Below are 21,485 nucleotides of genomic sequence, written 5' to 3'. Positions count from 1 at the left end.
TAGTGGTTGAACGAGTTTGCACTCCCACCAACAGTGTAGTAGTGATCCCTCCTGGCCACATCCCCTCCAGCATCTGTTGTTATTCATTTTCTTGATCCTGGCCATTCTAACTGGAGTGAGGTGGAATCTTAGAGTTGTTTTGATTTGCATTTCTTTTATGACCAGAGATGTTGAGCATTTCTTCATGTGTCTATAGGCCATTTTTTTTTCTTCTTCAGAGAAGACTCTCTTTAAGTCTTTGGCCCATTTTTTAATGGGATGGTTGTTACTTTGGAGGTTAGTTTTGGAGTGATTCAATTTTTTTGAGTTGTTGATATATTTTAGATATGAGGCCTTTGTCCGTTGTTTGGTTGGTGAAGATCTTCTCCCACTCTGTAGGCTTCCTGATTAGTTTAGTAGCTATGTCCTTTGCCATGCAAAAGCTCTGCAGTTTAATGCAGTCCCACTTATCCAGCCTTTCTCTGATTTGTTGTGATTCTTGGTCCTTATTAAGAAAGTTTCGACCTGTGCCAAGGAGGCCTAGTGTATCTCCTATTCCTTCCTGTAGAGTTTTCAGTGTGTCAGCTTTTACCTCCAGGTCTTTGATCCATTTGGAGTTAACTCTTGTGCAAGGTGACAAAGAAGGATCCAGCTTTAGTTTTCTGCAGGTGCTTAACCAGTTCTGCCAGCACAACTTGTTGAAGAGGCTGTCTTTCTTCCATTCTATTTTTTTGGCTCCCTTGTCAAAGATTAGGTGGCCATAGGTCGGTGGTTTAATATCTGGGTCCTCAGTTCTATTCCATTGGTCTTCAGGCCTGTTCCTGTGCCAGTACCAAGCTGTTTTGAGAATTATAGCTCTGTAATAGAGTCTAAAGTTTGGAATTGAAATTCCTCCAGCGCTGTTCTTTCTGCTAAGAAGTGTTTTTGCTATACGGGGTCTTTTATTATTCCATATGAAATTTTGGATTGCCTCTTCTATTTCTTTAAAGAATGACATTGGTATGTTGATGGGTATTGCATTGAATTTGTAGATAGCTCTTGGCAAGATTGTCATTTTCACAATGTTGATTCTTCCAATCCAGGAGCATGGGAGCAAAATCTTGATACATAAGGACATATAATGTGAAGCTAATTGAAAGGACCTCCAGGATAGTGAAACAAAAGCCATATAATGAATGATTGTTGTCCTTAATGTACTATGTTGTCTCTCATCTCCTTTGCTGTCCCTTGGTTATCTCATATTGGTATAGTAGCTCACTTTCTTATCTGATATATTGAATTTATTTGTATTTGGATATTTGAAATTTGATAGGGAAGGGGGGAAAACCAAGACGGGTGGGGGGGGAGGGAAACGGGTACCAAGACATGTGAAAGGGTATCAATGTATTTGAATTAATGTACCTTCTATCTGGCAAATATCATGTAACCCTTTTACTAATTACAATAAAAAAAAAAAGCTCAGGGACAGTGACCAGACCCTGAACAAACCCAAAGACTTGTGCTTTTTTCCATTCCTGACATAGTCCTTAATTTATTCTAAAAAATATTTTTAATTTTTAAATTAATCTCTAATATTCATGACTCAAATTCTTGGCCTCTGAATTTAGAAAAAGGTAATGTGATTTTTGAAAAGGTCAACATGTACAGGAAAAACCATACTCCTCCATCTGTAACTTGCCTGCAAGTAAAAATAACATCCATTTCCCTGGACAGAACCAACATAAACCATTAATTAACATGACTAACAATCATACACATTTCTCTGTTGGCAAGAAAATGCAAAAAGAAAAATTAGGGGAGGGATGGTTTGGGAGTAATGAGGGCAAATGGTAAAAGGAATCAGATTAACCAAAGTTCATTGTACTTGTAAATTGATTTGTTGAATGGCAACCCCTTTGTACAACTACGTAAGGTAATAAAACCTAATTGTAAAATAATAAAATATGGATTGAAGATAGTACAATGAATAAAAAATATAATAAATGATCAAATATAATTTAAAATATACTTAAGATAAAATAACATATAGTTTAAATATAATATGCTAGAAGTCAAATACAAAAGGTGCTTGTCCTTCATTGATCTCTATTTTCTAATTTCTTATTTTCAAATTTGGTTTGTTGCAAATTTGCAAAATTAGACTATAGAAAAGACACAATACTGACATTTTTTTTTTTTGCCAGGGCTTAAGCTCAGGGCCTGAGCACTGTCTTTGGGCTTTCTGAAGGCTAGAGCTCTATCACTTGAGCCTCAGCAGCACTTCTGGCTTTTTTCTATGTATGTGGTACCCAGGAATCAAAGCCTGGTCTTCAGGTATGCTAGGCAAGCACTCTACCTCTAGGCAAAACTCCCGGCCCCTGACATATTTTTTAACTACAAAATAGTTATTAAATTTTACTATATATCTAAAAGTACATTTCCTAAGATTCATAATTGAGAAATTTCCTATTGCTGTTGAAATGTGTGTTGGAATGTGAAGAGTTCTTAGTTTTTAATCGTGTGTGTGTATGTGTGTGTGTGTGTGTGTGAGAGAGAGAGAGAGAGAGAGAGGGAGACAGAGAGAGACAGAGACAGAGAGAGAGACAGAGAGAGAGACAGAGAGAGAGACAGAGAGAGAGAGAGGCAGACAGATAGAGGCAGAGACAGACAGATGAAGAGAGAGAGAATCTGAGAGAGGGATTTGAACTCAAAACCTGTACTTGCTCACTTACCATTTCCATCTGAGCCATATTTCTAGGACTGTTCATTATTTTGGATATGAAGGATCACCAAATACTGCTCATGCTGGCTTCTGAAAGACATGATGGAAATCTCAAACTATTTGAGTAATAAGGATTAAAGGGGTGATTCATTATTTCATGAGCCCCCAATAATTCAAGGAGTGCCATATCAAGATAGCATATTATTATGGTTATTTATTGTGTAAATTTTTTTCTGTATGCCATACTTGTACTTTTCTTCAGAGGTAACATAGAGAATTTTTGTAAATATCTTTTATTCATTTCATATGTTATCAAATCTAAGACCCAGAAATGAATCTACAGACTAATAACCAACAAAACTTTGATAAGGAAACCAGAAACAGGATGGAAGAGAGACAGCTTCTTCAACAAATGGTGCTGGTAGAATTGGCTATATATGCTTAGAAAATGGCAATTAGGTCCTTATATATCAACCTGCACTAGGATCAGTTCCAAATGGAACAAGGAACTCAACATAAGACCAAGTACCCTAATTTTTTTTCCAGTCCTGTGGCTTGAACTCAGGGTCTGCACAGGCCATATCCTAAAGTTTTCCTAAGGCTAGTGCTCTACTGCTTGAGCCACAGAATCATTTCTGGCTTTTTTCTGTGTATGTGGTGCTGAGGAATCAAACCCTGGGTTTATGTGCTTGCTAGGCAAGCATTCTCTCACTAGGTCATACTCATGTTCATAGGTCATGTTCAAAAAGAGAACACTACTACACTGTTAGTGGAACATAAAGTGACTCAACCACTCGGAAAGCAATATGGAAGGAATAGGAGAAACACTAGGCCTACTTGGCACAGGCCAGAATCTCCTAAGATCTAGAAATACAACAAATCAAAGATAAGATGGATAAATATGATTGCACTAAACTGAAGCATTTCTACATGGTATAGGGCATAGCTAGCAGGATAAATAGAAAGTCCAGATAATGGGAGATTATCATTATTAGTTGTACATCAGAGAAAGGTCTAATAACTAAATTATACTTAGAGCACAAAAAATTAATCCGCCTCCAAAAAAAAATCCTCAGAAAACAACAGCCACATCAGCTAGTGGCTAAAGAGAAACTTCTCCAAAGAAGAAATAAGGATGGCCAATAAACATGGAGAAATGTTCAACATGTCTGACCATAAAAGAATTGTAAATGAAAACAGCTTTCAGATTTCACTTCACCTCACTGAGAATGGCCATTATTAAGAAAACTAACAATAACAGATGCTGGAGGAGATGTGGCAAAAAGAGAACATTACTACACTGTTAGTGGAATGTAAACCACTCAACTACTCTGGAAAGCAATATGGAAGTTCCCCGAAAGACTTAAAATAGAGCTCCCACTCCTGGGCGTTTACTCAAATGATCACAAACAAGGCATACTAATGCCACCAGTACAACCATGTTTGTTGCAGCATTGTTTAGCTTAAGATATAGAATCAACCTAGATATCGCTCAGTGGATGTTAAGATATAGAATCAACCTAGATATCCTTCAATGAATGAATGGATCAAGAAAATGTGGTACACCTACAGAATAGGATAGAAGACTTTCATCAGAAAGAATGATATTGTTCCATTTGTAAGGAAGTGAAAGACTTAGAAAAAAATTCTATTAATCATTGTCAACCAGACTCAAAGAAACATTAGGATTCAGGGTTTCCCTCATTTGTAATAAGTAGAATATGTTAACAAATCTTCACGTAACAACAATGGATAGTAAAAAATATATTTATACTTGGGCATGATTAATTAAACAGCACTCTAAGCATTCCCAAAGTTAATTCAAAGGAGGATACTTTTAGGAGAGAGATACTTTTAGGAGAGAATAGATATGTGCACATGGCCATACAAAATGATGCTCATGGAAATAAACTCCTGAAATGGAAACAACAGGACTTAAATTGTTCTCTTTGTAGTTATTTCTGTTTTTCTTTCTGTCGTTTGGTTTATTTCTTGTTGTTGCTGGGTATTTTTCCTGTACACTTTTTCTTATATATAAATTTATCTAAGTTTGAAAAATGGAAGGGGAACCACAGAGTCAGTGGGAGAAAGTATGAACGAAATTGAAAAGAAATACTCACTAGGAACTACATTGGAAATGAACTTTATAACTGGGAGAAAACTGCTGTTCCAAATGAAATTTACTCATTGCCTTACTTATGTAACTGTAACCTATCTGTACATCACCTTTACAATTTAAATTAAAAAGCAAATATTATCAATTATATATTTTTACTCTACACTCCTATGTATATTCCATATTGCACATTATTTTACTGAATATGAAACTTATTCACTGCCTTGGAAGAAGTTTAGATAAAGAATACTTTCACAGTTTTCTTAGAATAGTTCTGTGATATGATATACTTTCTGAACTCCAGTCACAAGCTATCTTTAATAGAACTAAGTCTTTACTCTCTGGGGCATGAGACAATGTCCTGACCTTTTACTGTCTCATCTGATAAATTCAGAACCATGTGTACCAAATTGTTATATTGAGCACAACTGTGTTTTCAGACTTTCTAAATCCCTGGATTATTTTTAAAGAATCAGTAAGGTTAAAACTCAAAATCTTTGAGATGGTCCTTTGAGGAATAAATCCTAAATACCTTTAGTGCCTCAGACAATAAAATCCTTTATACTATCTGGGCTCACTAGAAATAGAGTCATCATCATAAAATAAAAAAGCCTCTGAGGTCAGAAGACACTGTGTGCAAGCAAGGCTGTGAATGGCTAGGTCACAAAGGTGTCACTCTTTTTTAAAAAACTGTTTCAGTGCCCCAGATGCAGGCTTTGCTTCCTCATCTGTATCACCCCACGCTATTCAGACTGCCAGTGGTTAAACGTGAATATTTGTTCTGCACAGTCTGGCCATTAGGAGACAGGCACACAGAGTTCTCTGAATATAGAGAATGAAACATCGAAACAAAGGCTAGTAAAGACTTGGACAATCTAAGCTTTTTCAAGATAGTGCTCATAGTTCAAATCTCCTTGGGTGTGGGAGGACAAGGCACAAGGCAGAAACTTGGGCTTGGATTCTAAACAGAAAGGGATGAAATGTGAGTGAAAAGAGAAACATATTTTTCGCAAAAATTATAAACCATAAAATGAAAATGGCATACTTATACTTACATTTATTATACTATATTTCTACTTATGTGATACTTATATTTACATGTATAAATATAATAGACAAAAGCCTGTTTTATTTAGTAATTCTATTTGGTAACTCAGGCGATTCAATGGAAGGATAAGATTAGATGCCTGCTAGAGTCTGCCCAGCAGAGCTCTCACAGAGTCTGGCTCTTCAGTGCTACTAAGGAATTTTTGCAATAAAAATGGATGAATGGAGACAGGAATTAATTAAAATGGTTGCCTTTCATTGGCAATATAGGGCCAATTTTCTAATCCTTATGACCTTACTGGATGGGTATTAGTATATTACAGTGGAGACTGATACCTGGAAAAGCTTTTTCAAGTTCTTCTTTACTTAGAGGCAGAACTGAAGCAAATCTCTCACTGACTTGTTCTAGGAACTGAAACTTATAGGTGAAGGACTGACAAAACTGACCGTTAAGATTATTTTAAAGTTGTAAAGGAGATACTAGATACTGTGCTCAGTAACATTTTACACAGTTTCTCCTTTAATTCTCAAAAAAAATCCCACAATTTTTCTTGGCTAGTTAAGTAAGACATGAAATGGCTCTCTCAGAATGGCTTTCCATTAAGAATGCATCCCAACTGTAAAATTGAGATAAACAGAAAGTCTCCCTTCCCTACTCTGTCCCTTTGCAATTAAATACCATATATTCCAAAATGTGACAATCAACAGTGTTCAAAGTTTTGATGAAATCTGCACTTGGAATTGCCTTTATATATCAAAAGGACAACCTTTTTTTTTATAACTTTGTTTCACATGGTTAGTAATACATGATTTCTTAATCAGGATGAATGAATATGTTGATTTGATCTATTGGCTGTGAATAAGAGTAGTCTAGTTTATTTTATTATTGTTGTAAATGTGATGTACAGAGGGATTAGAGTTACATAAGTAAGGAAATGAGTACGATTCCTGTTAAAACAGGAATCTCCCTCTTTTTCTCCCACTCTCCATCCCCCCACTAACTTCTCCTGAAGTTGTAAAGCTCATTTCTAACATGGAAATGTTGCATTGGTTCTCCCTTTGCCCTTTCTCACACCATTTGTTATTCTCCATCCCATCTCCGAATCAGATAAACCCACAAAGGGTACCAAAATCAAAAACAGAGACAACAGAGGGTAAACTAAAGAAAAATGAAATAAAAAAATAAATAACTGCATACAGTACATTAAGAGAAAATAAAACCTCTTCTTTCTATACTTTGTTGTTTATTTTGATTAGTATATTTTGTAAGGTTATATGTACATATCTATTTAAGTACTGTGATCCTCTGATGGAACTATCCTAGACCTATATACTAATCATTGCAAATGAAAAGCCATGTTTCTTTGAATCAGGCTTACTTCACTTACTATGGTTTTTCCAATTCTCCATTTCTTTAGGAATGGGGTGATGTCATTTTTCTGGTGGAAGCACAGAATTCTTTTGTGTATCTCTGGAAAGCAGTATGGGCCCAGAGTTCAAGCCCTATGATGGGAAAAAAGATAATGATACTATTATTCTATATTCCAGTTTGTCTTCTCAGCTAATTAAGGGAGTATAAGCTAACTAATGTATTGTATGGGTACACATTTGCCAAAAGTTGGTTACATATTCAAGTTTAATAACTATTTGGATGAATGAAGTACCTGGAGTTATACTTTATTTCCATATTTCCCTATGCTAATTTGGGGCTGAAGAATGGCAGTAGACTCTATTCTACCCACTAAGGAAAAGGGCCCCGGAGAATCTGAAAACGCTTGACAACTATGAGCCCTCACAATTCTTTGCCTTGCCTGACTCCCCCATACAATTTAGCTGTGATTTCACCTCTCTATTACCCACTCCCTCAATAAATGCCCTTCCACTGAAAGAAGCCTGCTTTTTCCATTATATACATATTTTTTCATGCCTGAAAATGAGCAGACTGAAATCTCAGTTTTGACTTCCCATTTCTTCCTCTACTAAGACCCTTTCCAACTTATAATTGAATCCTCTGTTCTTGGAAGCTTATACTGACAGTAGTTTTATGACCCAAGATTTTTCAATTTCTCATCCTAAGCCAACCTCATCTCAAGTTCCTGAATTTATGGGCATAGGAAATGACATATGGGATTAAAGTCTTGAGAGATTTCCAAAAGTGACCTGCCTTTGCCCAGTAGCCAAGGTTTTCCCAGGAAAGAAAATGTGGATAAAATCTGTTATAGAGAGTGGTTGACTAACTTGCATACTTAACAGGTCTTTCCTGTCCCTCATCCCTCACTCTCTTTCCTTGACCTTTTGAATCACTTCTAATGGTAGGAATAAAGAAACTGTAAAGTGCTCATTCAAAAGTAAATGTGACCAATATTAAAATAAAGCAAAGCTGTTTGGATTGCCAAATTGACTAAGTTGCTACCTGTTCTGAATGCTTTCTGAGTTCTGTTGTAGTTTATTGTTTGACATTACCTTTCTCCAACTCTGCACTTCTTTAGCTTCCTCTCTCAAATTGTTTCCTGGCAAAAGGCAACTTCATTATGCTTATTCATTTCCTTCTATTGGTTTTATTCTGGAAATACTAATGACATCTTTCCTTTCTACAGCAAATAAACTTCATTTGGCCCGTTTCTCATGATCTGTGAAATGTAGCTTTTCTAAATATAGTCACAACTCTGTCCTGGAATCCAGCCATTTGTCATGATTGATGTCAAGAGAGCTTTACTCTGAAAAGGTGTCTGACTGGTAACACAATGACAAACAGCAATACACACGGATACATAATCTAACAATTAGAAAGTATTTTATATCAGTATTTTAAATTATATAGACTACTTTAAGCATTTACACATATAGTTTTAGGTTGGATATTCAAATACAGAGATTTCTGAATCAGTCTACTCAGGGATATAAAAAGATTATTGGGGCCCAAAGCATGGTCTAGTGATAGAGTATGCTTGCCTAGCATGCATGAAATTCTGATTTCAATTCCTCAGTACCACATACAGAGAAAAAGCCAGAAGTGGCACTGTGGCTCAAGTGGCAGAATGCCAGTCCTGAACAAAAAGTGTACAAGGATAGCTCACAGCCCCTGAGTTCAAGCCCCAGGAATGGCACCAAAAAAAAACACCATCTCTAATTATTGTAGTTCTTGGAGGCACTAAAATATTTATCTATTTCTTTAAGAATTTTCCTTTTTTGATAAATATAGAATGTCATGTTTAATTTATTTCTATTTGATGATAAAAGTTTTAATTTGTGCTAACATTTCCTCAACTACTTTTTAAACTAGATTTTTTTCTCTACCTCTGCATTACTATACTTAACCCCAATTCATGAATTCCTTCACTTTGAGCTTAGAAAATTAGAATGCTAGAATTAAGTTTGAACAATTGTATACATGGACTGGACACATACACATACAGACATTGATACATGGATAGGCAGAAACACACACACACAGACACACACACACACACACTATATATATATATATATATATATCTTGAATATTGAAAAATAAGTCTTTTTATGACTAAATAATGTTTTTAAAATTTTATGGTAAAGCTGATGTCCAGAGGGTTTACAATTACATGTCAGATATTGAGTATATTTCTTTTGGAACAATGTCACCCTTCCTTCATTTTCTCCCAGTTTTTTCCTCACTTCCACCCCCAAGTTGTATAGTTCATTTCCAACTTCGTGTCTAGTGAATATCACTTGTGAATTAGCTCACCATTTGTTCTACCATGTCTGTGCTTCTTTTCCCCTCCACAAATCAAATAAACTTACATACAAGACAAAAGGTACAGATTTCATAAACAGTGAGAAAAGAAGAAAAACAGAAAAAGAAATACACACAGACGAGATCGGGCGCGTTCAGGGTGGTATGGCCGTAGACAAGAAATACACACAGTAAAATAAAGAGAGACTTCTCAGATGAGGTAAGAGTGGTCAATAGACACATGAAGAGGTATTCAATGGAATTACATCAGATGTCAGAAAGAATAATGCAATTCATTCATTCTCTTCCTTTCTTTTCCTTTTTTTCTTTTGCCTTTTCTTTTTTTCATTTTCTTTCTTTCCTTTTTTTTCCATGGGCTTGAAATCAAGGCCTGGGCACTGTCTCTGAGCTATTTCAATGCTAGCACTCTATTACTTGAGCCCCACATCACTTTTGGCTTTTTCTGTGTATATGGTAACCAAGAAATCAAAACCAGGACTTCATTCATACTAGGCAAACACTCTAACACTAGGCCACACTTCTGGTCCTACACTGCCCCATTTTTAAGGGAATAGAAATATTTGAAAAAAAATTATATCAAATGGAGTAAGTCAAACCCAAAGAAACATAGGGTGCATGGTTTCCCTTATTTATAATAATCACAATGTGCCCATAAATCTACAAGTAGGTACTGGGAGTATGACTTAAGGGTAGAAAGCTTGTCTAGCATGAACTAAGCCCAGGGTTTGATTCTTCAAAAAGACATTCATAGCTGGGTGCTGATGGCTAATACCTGTAATCTTAGCTAGTCAGGAGGCTGAAATCAGTTCAAACCAGCCAGGGCATGTAAGTGCATGAGACGCTTATCTCCAATTAATCACCAGAAAACCAGAAGTGGGGCTGAAGCTCAAGGGGTAGGGCAATAGTCTTGACCTGAAGAGTTTAGAGATAACACCCAGGCCCAGAGTTCAAACCACATGACCAACAAAACAAACACAAAAAAGGTTTATTGCTTAAAAATGTAAACAAAATTTCTTGTATTAGATCCTATAAGCTCTAAGCCATCTGGGAAACAAATGCAGTACAAACCTGAGATGTGTTCTCCCCTAGCACCCTGTGTGCTAATGCTTGGTTTAATACTCAGAACCCCAAAACAAAACACAAGCACACGTTAAAAAATAAAAACAACATAACATCTTATGTTAAAAATCCTGAAATATGAACTGAAAACTAAAGATGAAATACAGAATCCAGCTTTTTTAGGAGAATCACAGGACATGTCACAGAAAATTAATCTAATATTTTAGTTCTAATTTCTAATCACCAATTGCAACTCTTATCAATAAACAATAGGATCAAAATAACCTGAATCTACTCTTTTATAATTTCCTTCTCTCATATTCCAGAAGTATGAGAGGAAATAGAAAATGTATATATAAATAAGCAAAACATATTTGAATTATATTTTATCACAGATGAACATAGATGAGAGATTTTTGACTGCACTAGACTTTAAATGTCTGAAATGATACCATTTTTCTAGCTTACAGAGTTCTAAAATGTTTGGATCTGCTTTACAAGCTATCAATGAATGGAAAAACATGATTTGACATGATTATTTAAAGCCAGTAGTGGGAGAAAAGTACAACTTAGCCTCTATGTTGAGCCAAGACTTGGATATTCAGCAAACATGAAGACTTACTTCTGTATATTTTTCTTTAATATTTAATTCTCAGCGCATAACCAGTTCTCATAATGATGGTGTTGAACAACATCATTAACTAATATTGAGCTGATGAATATTTGCTTACATTTCAATATATAAGTAAATACCTCTCGTGAAATCTATTAGAAAATTAGTGTGAAATCTAGTCTTCTACGATTTTTGAGATTTCACACATATGTCTCCAATCATGACCAAGCAGTAGCACAACTTAGCCTGTGGTGGAATTAAGAGTTCATATTGGTAAATTCCTCATCTACCATATTGAGACACAATCTGGGCTCACTCATAGAAATTGTCAATTGAAATAGGTTATAAGTTTACTTATGTATTGCTCTATGGCTTACCAAACATTGATTTAAGAGCTAAAAGTAACACCAACTCATCAATATTTATACATCTATATATTTGTAAAGATTCACCATGAGTGTTCTTCTGTTGTTTCCATTCTAAATCTGATGTGGAATCTGAGACTGAAATTCCTTCGTTTTTTTCTTTTCCATATATTTTTATTGTAATTAATAGAAGGGTTACATTATATTCACCAGACAGAAGGTGCATTACTTCACAAACATTGATACTCTTTCTCATATCTTGGTCCCCATTTCCTTCCCCCCACTCCGCCCCTCATCTTGTGTCCCCCTTCCCTATCCAATTTCAAATAACCAAATGTGCATATATACAATATATCAGATAACAAGGTGAAATACTGTAACAATATAGAAACAAAAGCCATATAATGAGTGATTGTTGTCCTTCAGGTTTCTTTACTTACCTCAAATAGAGTTGGGCTTCTTTGAAAGGAAGGTGAGTTTCAGAGAGGGTAAACCTTAATTTCCAAGTGTTTATTAAGAACTTGATAATATTCCACAGGACCAAAAAAGGCATACACAAAAGCCCAGAAATAATTTAAGAAGGGATAGGAACATAAGGAGATATGTTCATTAGAAATTTAGCAAAGTTGCATTTCTTTGCTATCTAGATGAATGTGCTCATGATTATCACCTTGCCACAATACAATAATGGCTCAATAATTATATGGTATTTTTCTTATCTGGACTTGAAAATCAATTGAGAAACACAGAAAATCACTTCCTTTGGAGGACCATTTATTTCTACATTTTTTTCTTACCTAGACATTACCATGTGATTCCAGTATCATTTGTCCATAGTTTTCTATAAATTACAATTTAGTCCTATATTTCTCGATTTCCATTCTCCACACTTCTGATAAAGATACTTAATTCACCTTTATATCTCCTATATTACTCCACATTAAGCATGCAAGCATATTTATATACTCATGTGAACGTATTCACACTACTTGATATTCAAGAATAGTATTTATATAATATTTATCCTAGAATCTCTACATTCCTTGAACAAATGATTGAGAGTTCTTTCCCAGTCCTGGGCACTGTCCTTGAACACTTTTGGTCAAATCTAGCTCTCTATGACTTGAGCCACAGCAACACTTCTGTTGTTTCTGTGTATGTGATACTGAAAAAACAAACTCAGGACTTTCTGCATGCTAGGTAAGCTCTCTAACATTAGGCTACATTCCCAGCTCCTGTAGTATTCTTAATCTGCAAAGGAACTACAGATTTCCAAACTAACACAAGATACAATGAAAGTTATTTCTGTGATTAATCGAAACGGTGCTTTCTGAAATGAATGTACTGCTTTACATTGTTATAATGCTACAACTGTACACACACACACACAAATGACAATCACTTAGAAAGACCATCTACATGAAATCATGAACAAAGAATGCTTTTCACAAAAATCCAGACCAGATATATTTCAATACATTTGAAGTTTATAAAATGAAGAAATAAGAAAGAATCTTGGAAAGGAAAGATGAAGCAGTAACTTATCATTTTTAATGGTAAATTCACTAATGAAAATAATGTACAGAACAACTTTTAAACTATAGATAAAACTTTCAATTTCTTGAATGGGCCTCATAAGGGATTATATGAACTTTTCTCTGATTGTATTTAGCTTTAAGATTTTAAATTATAGAAATGAGGTTTTTTTCCATTTTCTCTTGAACTGATATTCTTAGTATATTAGTCATTCTATATATTCATGTTTGAATCAATTACTTTCTCATATCAGAGATCATATAATATATTTTCTAAAATAACAACTATATTAAGAAGACACCTGATACAGTCCATGTAGATACCATCACAATTATTATTGAAGTATTTATATTCAAGAGTTGAATTGGCCATACAACACTGTGTTAGTGAAATATTTTCCCTAATCTACAGAGGTACAGGTATAAAATCCACCTTTGTAAGTGGAGAATCTGTCAGCCAAGGTTGCACTATTTCCTCTAGAAAGTACAATTCCAAATGTGCTCCTGGCATATATTAGAAACTCAGCAAAATGAATTGAAATTTTTTTTATTTTTTGCCAGTCCTGGGCTTGGGCTCAGGGCTTGAGCACTGTCCTTGGACTTTCTCAAGGCTAGCACTCTACCACTTGAGCCTCAGCACCACTTCCGGCTTTTTCTAAGTATGTGGTACCGAGGAATCGAACCTGGGTCTTTGTACATGCTAGGCAAGCACTCTACTACTAGGCCAAACTCCCGGCCCTGAATTGAATTTTTAAATTGTTGAATACATTTTCAATATTCCAGAACAATCAGTTTAATGCCAGGAAATAAACAGAAGATCTACATAATCCATGGATTAGTTATAGTCTCTGTACTGCACAGCCAATTTCAGTATTTTCAGTATTTGACCTTACTTCCTTTGTAGAATACGATGTTGCAAAGGCCAGAAAGAAAGTCTAATAATGGCACTATTTTCTCTTCCTTCAGAGATATTTCATGAATATCCACTGAATAATTCAGTGTTCATAGGATAGAATCCTTGCCTCTGTTATAATTATGCTGGTGGTATAAATATTCAATATTACAATTTTTGTTAAAATTGTTAAGGTAGAGGCTATGCTATTTTGTTATAGAACTCATTAAATTTCTCTACTTCTCAGGAATGAAAAATCCTTCTAAGGAACCTTGCCAAACTTAAATATATTAGTGACAAATAAAAAAAATTTTCCACAAAGGCCTGTTAATCTACCTGCCAGAGTTGAGCCATGACTACAGAAAGTCATTAATTATCTTCTCTCTGTTCCATAGGACTTTATTTTATTTTACTATCTATTTTATTTTACTTTATTCTATTCTATAATTGGCATAAAGTCATTTTAGCTTATCTTATCCTTTATCACCCAACATACGTTAATTTGAGATTTGAACATTTATTATTGTTTTTAAGAAACTGAAGGGTTGAATTCAACATGTACAATGCACCTTGATCAATGTCACACTTCTATTATTGTCCACCATCTGCAGGACATTTCAATTCTTTTTTTTCTCGTAATTAATAGAAGGGTTAGAGTTATATTCACCAGATTGAAAGTTCATTACTTCACAAACATTGATAACCCTTCTCATGTTTTTGTCCCAATTTCTCTCCCCACACCCTCCTCATCTTGTTTTCCCTAAACACCAAAGTACATTGCTATTAATTCAAAACACATGCTGAAGTTCAACATAGAACCTTTCTCATCTTCTAGGTCTTCTCATCATGCCCACACTACTTTTTTTTAGAGTTTTCTGGGTAAGTGAGCCTCTGAAACTGACTTCACTTTCGTTTGATTAAAAGTGTCTAGTTTTACACAATACTACATGCATGTTCTTTTTTTCATATACTTTATTGAAATTAATGAATTTCATTAATGAAATTAATGAAATTAATTCACCAGATAGACTGTGCATTACTTCACATACATTGATACCCTTTCTCATGTCTTGGTCCTCATTTCCCTCCCCCTACCCCAGCCCCTCATCTTGTTTTCCTCCCTTTATATATGTGTTCTTACCATCATCCCTGCTTCTCAGATCTCCTCATTGAAATCCTTTTTAACATCAATATTTGCCCTAAAAGAGCAAACAAAGTGGTATACATGTGAAATATATTTCATATCTCTCTATATAAATGTCTGATTAAAGAATATAAGTGATCAGAAATTTTTAAAGAATGGAAAAATAGGAGAAGACTTTATCTCTGTAACTGACACTAGTAAGAATGGTATAAAATAATTATTTTTTTCATATTTTATTTATTTTTAATTTATTTTTTATTGTGATTAATAGAAGGGTTACATTATATTCACCAGATAAAAGGTGCATAACTTCACAAACATTGATACTTACAGGCTATTTCTCTTCTACTCTGACCTTCCATATTATGCCTCTGCAGACCTGGTGAAACTGGAATCAACACGGCAGACGTGACATCATCTTGGCATTCTTTCTGCATGTATATGTACAGAGCTCTAGTAGGAAAGTGGATGATTAATGAATTTGGCCACCTGACAGGTTAAGATTAATTACACAAAATGCAAATCTGTTTGTTACCAGGCAAACAGAGTTTCTCAGGCAATGACTTACTTTCTGTCAGGCACAGGAAACTCCCTATTGTCTTAGACCTATTTTAATAGATGTTAAATAAAGGAGGAATAATCTACTGTGTTAAATCAAAGGGAGGAACTGGTCAGAAATACTATTCAAACACTGTGTTGTCTATACAACCAACTTTTTCTAACCCATATGTTGTTACTTTTTATTTTTTGACTATCATCTGTTTTTATAGTAGGTCATTATTTTTCATTTTTACAATTACAAGATCATGGTTCTGTAACAAGCTCTCTCCCTAGTTCACCATTGTTGCTATTTTGTAAACTTCAATAACGTAGAAAGGATAGTTTGAATAGCTACTGTTTATATGGAAGTTTATTTGGATCTGATTAAATCATTTAGTAGATTCCAATTCTTGAGAAATAGTATTTCTCATTCAGGTGATTATTCAACTGTTGAATTCAGACACACAATAAAAGAATTTGTTTCCTGACCATTCACCCATCCCAGTGTTCTATAGAATATACCACGTTTGGGAAGTAACTTTCATTTAAAAATCTGCCCCTACACATACTAAATCCACTAGCACAATGATGTTCATTGCAGCATTATTTACCATAGCAAAGATATGGAACCAACCCAAATGTCCCTCAGTTATGAGTGGATCAACAAGATGTGGTATTTATACACAATGGAATTCTATGCTGCTGTCAGAAAGAACGACATCTCCCCATTTGTAAGGAAATGGAAAGGCTTAGAAAGTAAGCCAGACTCAAAGGAACTTAGGCTCAATGGTTTCCCTAGGATTCTCCTAGCAGAGATTTACAACAGAGCAAAACCTAGATACATAAGGTTATATAGTACGACTCTAAATGAAAGGACCTCCAGGATATAGAAACGAAAGCCGTATAATGAGTGACTGTAGTCCCTAATGTACTATGTTATCCCTCATCTCTTTTGCTGTCCCTTGGTTATCTCATATGGTTACGGTATTTTCCTTGTTATCAGATATAGTATATATATTTATATATATGTATATATATATATATATTTGGTTATTTGAAATAGGATAGAGAAGGGGGGGGAAACAAGATGAGGGGTGGGGGTGAGGGGAAGAAAATGGGGACCAAGACATGAGAAAGGGTATCAATGTTTGTGAAGTAATATACTCTCTTTCTCGTGAATATAATGTAACCCTTCTACAATTACAATAAAAATATGTGAAAAAATAGTTTTTTAGAATAAACAGTTCTCAACCCTACAATGAAACATCAGTTCATAAGTCAGTTTAACTTGTTTCAACAAAAAATAATGTTTGAAATTAATTTTATTGTATCTAATTTATATTATGTTATTTTATCTAGCTCCGTTTTGAAGATGACCATATTCAATAATGCAACATGAAATAATGAATCATACTCTTCTCTAAAAGTTTAATTATATGTATTTATATTGTAAAGATGACATACAGAGGGATTATTATTAAATAGGTCAAGTAATGCATACATTTATTTTTGATCCATATCACTTCTTCTTTCATTTTTCCTCAGCATTTTCTTCCTGAACCCTCTACCCCACAAATTGTATAACTCACTTTCAACATAGTCATAAGTGATCATCACTGTTCACCTTTTTTTTTTTTGCCAGTCCTGGGCCTGAGCACTGTCCTTGGACTTTTTCAAGGCTAGAGCTCTACCACTTGAGCCTCAGCACCACTTCCGGCTTTTTTCTATGTATGTGGTACCAAGGAATCGAACTCAGGTCTTCATGCATGCTAGGCAAGCACTTTAACCACTAGGCCAAACTCCCGGCCCTACTGTTCACCTTTTGTCCCACCATTTCTATGATTGTCCTTACCATCCACCAAACAGGTAAACTTACATATAAGAGTAAAAGTATAAAATTCAAAAACAGCAACAAAGGAGTTGGGAAGGTGGAAAACAGACCACACTAAATCTACCAGCACAACCATGTCCAATGCAGCATTGTTTACCATAGCTAAGAGATGTAATCAACCTATATTCCCCTCAGTGAATGAATGGATGAAGAAAATGTGGTGTAGATACACAATGGAATTTTATGCTTCCAACAGAAAGATGAGTATTACCCTATTCCTAAGGAAATAGAAACACTTGGAAAAATTATATTAAGTGAAGTAACCCATACCCAAGAAACCAAGAAATGGTTTGCTTCATTTGTATTAAGTAGAATGTGCCTATAAATCCACAGGCAAACAAAATGGATGGTAAAAGAGAAACAACTATATTTGGACATGATAAATTAAACAGGACTCTAAAAATTCACACAGTGAGAGCTAAGGAAGATGTTTTTAAGAGAGGGTCACAAAGATTCAATATCTATGTGCATATGATCATATAAAATCATACTCTTTAATGTTTTATTTCATAAATTGATATGTTTCTATGACATACAAACCCTTAGCCTAATTTTGATTAAGTTGTAAATACTAAGTCCCAGAGAATGTAATTAGAGATTCCCTCCTTGAACACTTGTTTGTTAAACTTATCATTTAAAATATGATGTAAACATAAGCCATATAAAAATCATACTCTTTTGATTGAGATATTATTAAGGTATACATCAATAAGCATACAAGTTTCATTATAAAGGTGTTTCATTCAATTCAAACTATTCTTGAGATTGTAGAAAGAAAAGTACCAGTGACTTTAATTCCTGTCTCTGCAAACTTCTCTCAGGAGGATAATGGCAATGATTGACAAGCCTGCTGACCATCAATTTTTCAGGGAAGAAATCATCAGCCATTTGTTCTACTGGGTGTTTCTTCTGGGTGCTCACTGATGATGGGCAGTTAAGCATTCTTATTCCATACTGTCTAAGCAAGGGACCTACTAATAAGGAGATTAATAATTAATCTACCAGATTCCAAAGTCAGCACCTTTATAAAGTCCTACTTTTGAGAACTCCTAAGACTACACAAGTAAGCATCTCTCCTCAATGGATGGCAACTTCTCTGTAAGAAACAGAGAGTAAATATTTTAGTATCCGGGCTGCTACTTTTTATTTTAGCCCCGGAGAACTGAATACATCAATAAAAATAAGAAAAAAATATGTCATGTTTTTGTGGTAATGAAATCTAATTGTTAAAGAATACGGTAGACTTAATTTGCCCTTTGGCTGCAGGTGGTTGACTTGTTCCATGGTGTATTTTCTTTCATATCAAAAAAGAAAAATATCTCAAGACACAAACTTGTGCCATATTGAGGAGATGATATGTGAATTAATTTTCCTTTGTTGAGTTAAAAATTATATGAGAATATTTGACATGGTTCAAATTCTAAGAAGAGTGTTGCCATTACAATAAGCACTTGAAGCCTATTTGTTGAATACATTAACTAATGACTGAGTTCTAACATTATATTATTGTGGTCCTAGGAAGCAACCTAAAAGATCTGAGTTCTTTTCTGTGATTGATGAAATTTAGAAAAGAAGAGAGATTAAGGCATAATTTTTAAATCCACTTGAAACAAATGGGGCACTGAAATAACTTGCATGCCTAAGAACATGTTAGAAAGTTCTTGGATTAGAACAAGCCGACCTCTTCCTCAATACACATTATTGATATATGAAAGACTTATAATGATGCTGAGATTTTCTATATAGGTCTATATTTTGTTTATATACATATGTGTATGTGCGTATTTATGCATATATGCATATTTGTATACAGGAAATAGCCAAAATTATATATAATATATAATTATATATGTATAATATGAGTATAGGTATATAATTTTATACATTTTACCATGTATCATATATATTAATATATAATTATGCATATAGTTCCTGATTATATATAGAATTATACAATGCATAATATATAGTATATACATCTAATATCTGTACATATGATGTATTATATTTTTATAGTGTATAATATATAACATAGAATATAATAATATATGTATATTATATAATATTTATAAATATGTAATGTGTCTTTGTTATATATAGCTATATTGAATTAAATATTTTTAATTAAATATCCCATCACTTAATATTTGAATATAACCTGATAGCCTTGCTCTGGACAAGATGAAATAAAAAAAGACTGACATCTCTTACCTCGAATAATTCAAACATAAGACATATGGCTCCATAGATTTTTTAATCCCTATGTTGTTGTTTAGACATGAGAGGTCATCTATCAACTCAAAGGTGGACCCCAGATAGTGGTAGAGGGAGTGAGAATTTTAGGGGTGGGTCTTACTTGGGGAAGGAGGTAACCTGGGAAGGACATCTTGTTCCTGTATTCTCCTTACCATTCTGTCATTCCTAAATCCAGCAAAACATGGACTGAAGCACTCAAAAGTTTAAGGCAAAAATGATTTTTCCTCTTTCAGCTGGTTCTTTGAGATATTGGTCACATAGGTGGCGTGTCTAATGTACCAAAGGATACTGATCCATGGGGTCAAAGCATAAAAGATAATACCTTAGATAATTTCCAAGACATACTCATGAAGAGATTAACACTGAAGACTCAAACTGAGTTATCCTGTGCTGCTGGCTATTGAACTGAGAGTCTAGGGACATCAGGCAGACTAGATGAAGAAATATACAAGAGAACTTATGCAGAAAGTGAACCCTGGAAACCTGCAGAGACTGTAATGGAAGATGTTTTTATACATTCAAACACAGAAGCTCTCCAGGAATTGACCTCTTGTAAAGACAGAAAAAAATAACCACAATGACCTATACTGAAAGAGTATGTTTATTCCAGCTACCTATAGTGGGAACATCAAATGAGGTCTTGGTATTTAGGATGGTTTTGCTTCTTTGCTCTAGTCAATATTTTTCTTCCAATTATCAGTTTAAAAAAATCCTAAAAAAAGCAAGAGGAGTATGGATCACAGTATTTCCACATAACTAAAATCTCTCCCAGTCTGAAAGTTCAAGAATATTATATAAATATAAAATGGCCTATCATCCAGTCATTTTAAACTCTTAACATTTAATATGAATTAAGAATAATCAATTATGAAAGGAATCAAGAAATTAGACTATCATTAGGATGAACATTTCTTGAATCTAATCTATTTACAAAAGATACATATCAAAGAATTAGCGAAAAAATGTTAGTAACTACCCAATTGTTCAAAAAGACAAATAACAAATTAGATGTAGTAAGGCAAAATTTGGGAAATAATTTTAAAAACCCAACCTAACTTCAAACAGTAAACATTAAAATCTCATATTTAAAAATCCTCCAGCAATGGTTTCTATATTGTGAAATAATATCCTTGTGGAGAGAATGGTATAGTAGGAAACACAAATATCTGAAGCATAACTTGCATCATTTCTCTCATTTGTGGTAACTAGAATATGTCCACAAGAGAAGACTCTGGATGGTGAAAAAAATACACTGACACATGGTAGTTTCTACAGGTCTCTAGACATTCACACAGTGAATCCAAAGGAGGATATTTATAGGGGATCATAAGGGCTCAATAGCTGTGTGTACATGGTCATAGAAAATAATAATTTTCAAAATGAACTTCAAGAAATGGAAACAAGGTAAAAAGGATTCAAAGGGAAAAGAGAGTGAAGAAAAATTAGCATTTATCTATGGGACTTAATTTCTTGTTATGTACTTCATACATTCCTAAATGCAGGAAAAAACATGGGCAATAATGATATATAAGTAAATAATAAGTGAATAAATTCTGAATTCTGTCAAATGCATAAACCCCAAATTCAACATATTCAGCCAAAATAAAGCAT

Source organism: Megascapheus bottae, chromosome 12 (assembly GCF_031878675.1).
Source record: "Megascapheus bottae isolate mThoBot1 chromosome 12, mThoBot2.hap1, whole genome shotgun sequence".
NCBI classification, from domain to species: Eukaryota; Metazoa; Chordata; class Mammalia; order Rodentia; family Geomyidae; genus Megascapheus; species Megascapheus bottae.
This window is presented reverse-complemented; position numbering follows the sequence as displayed.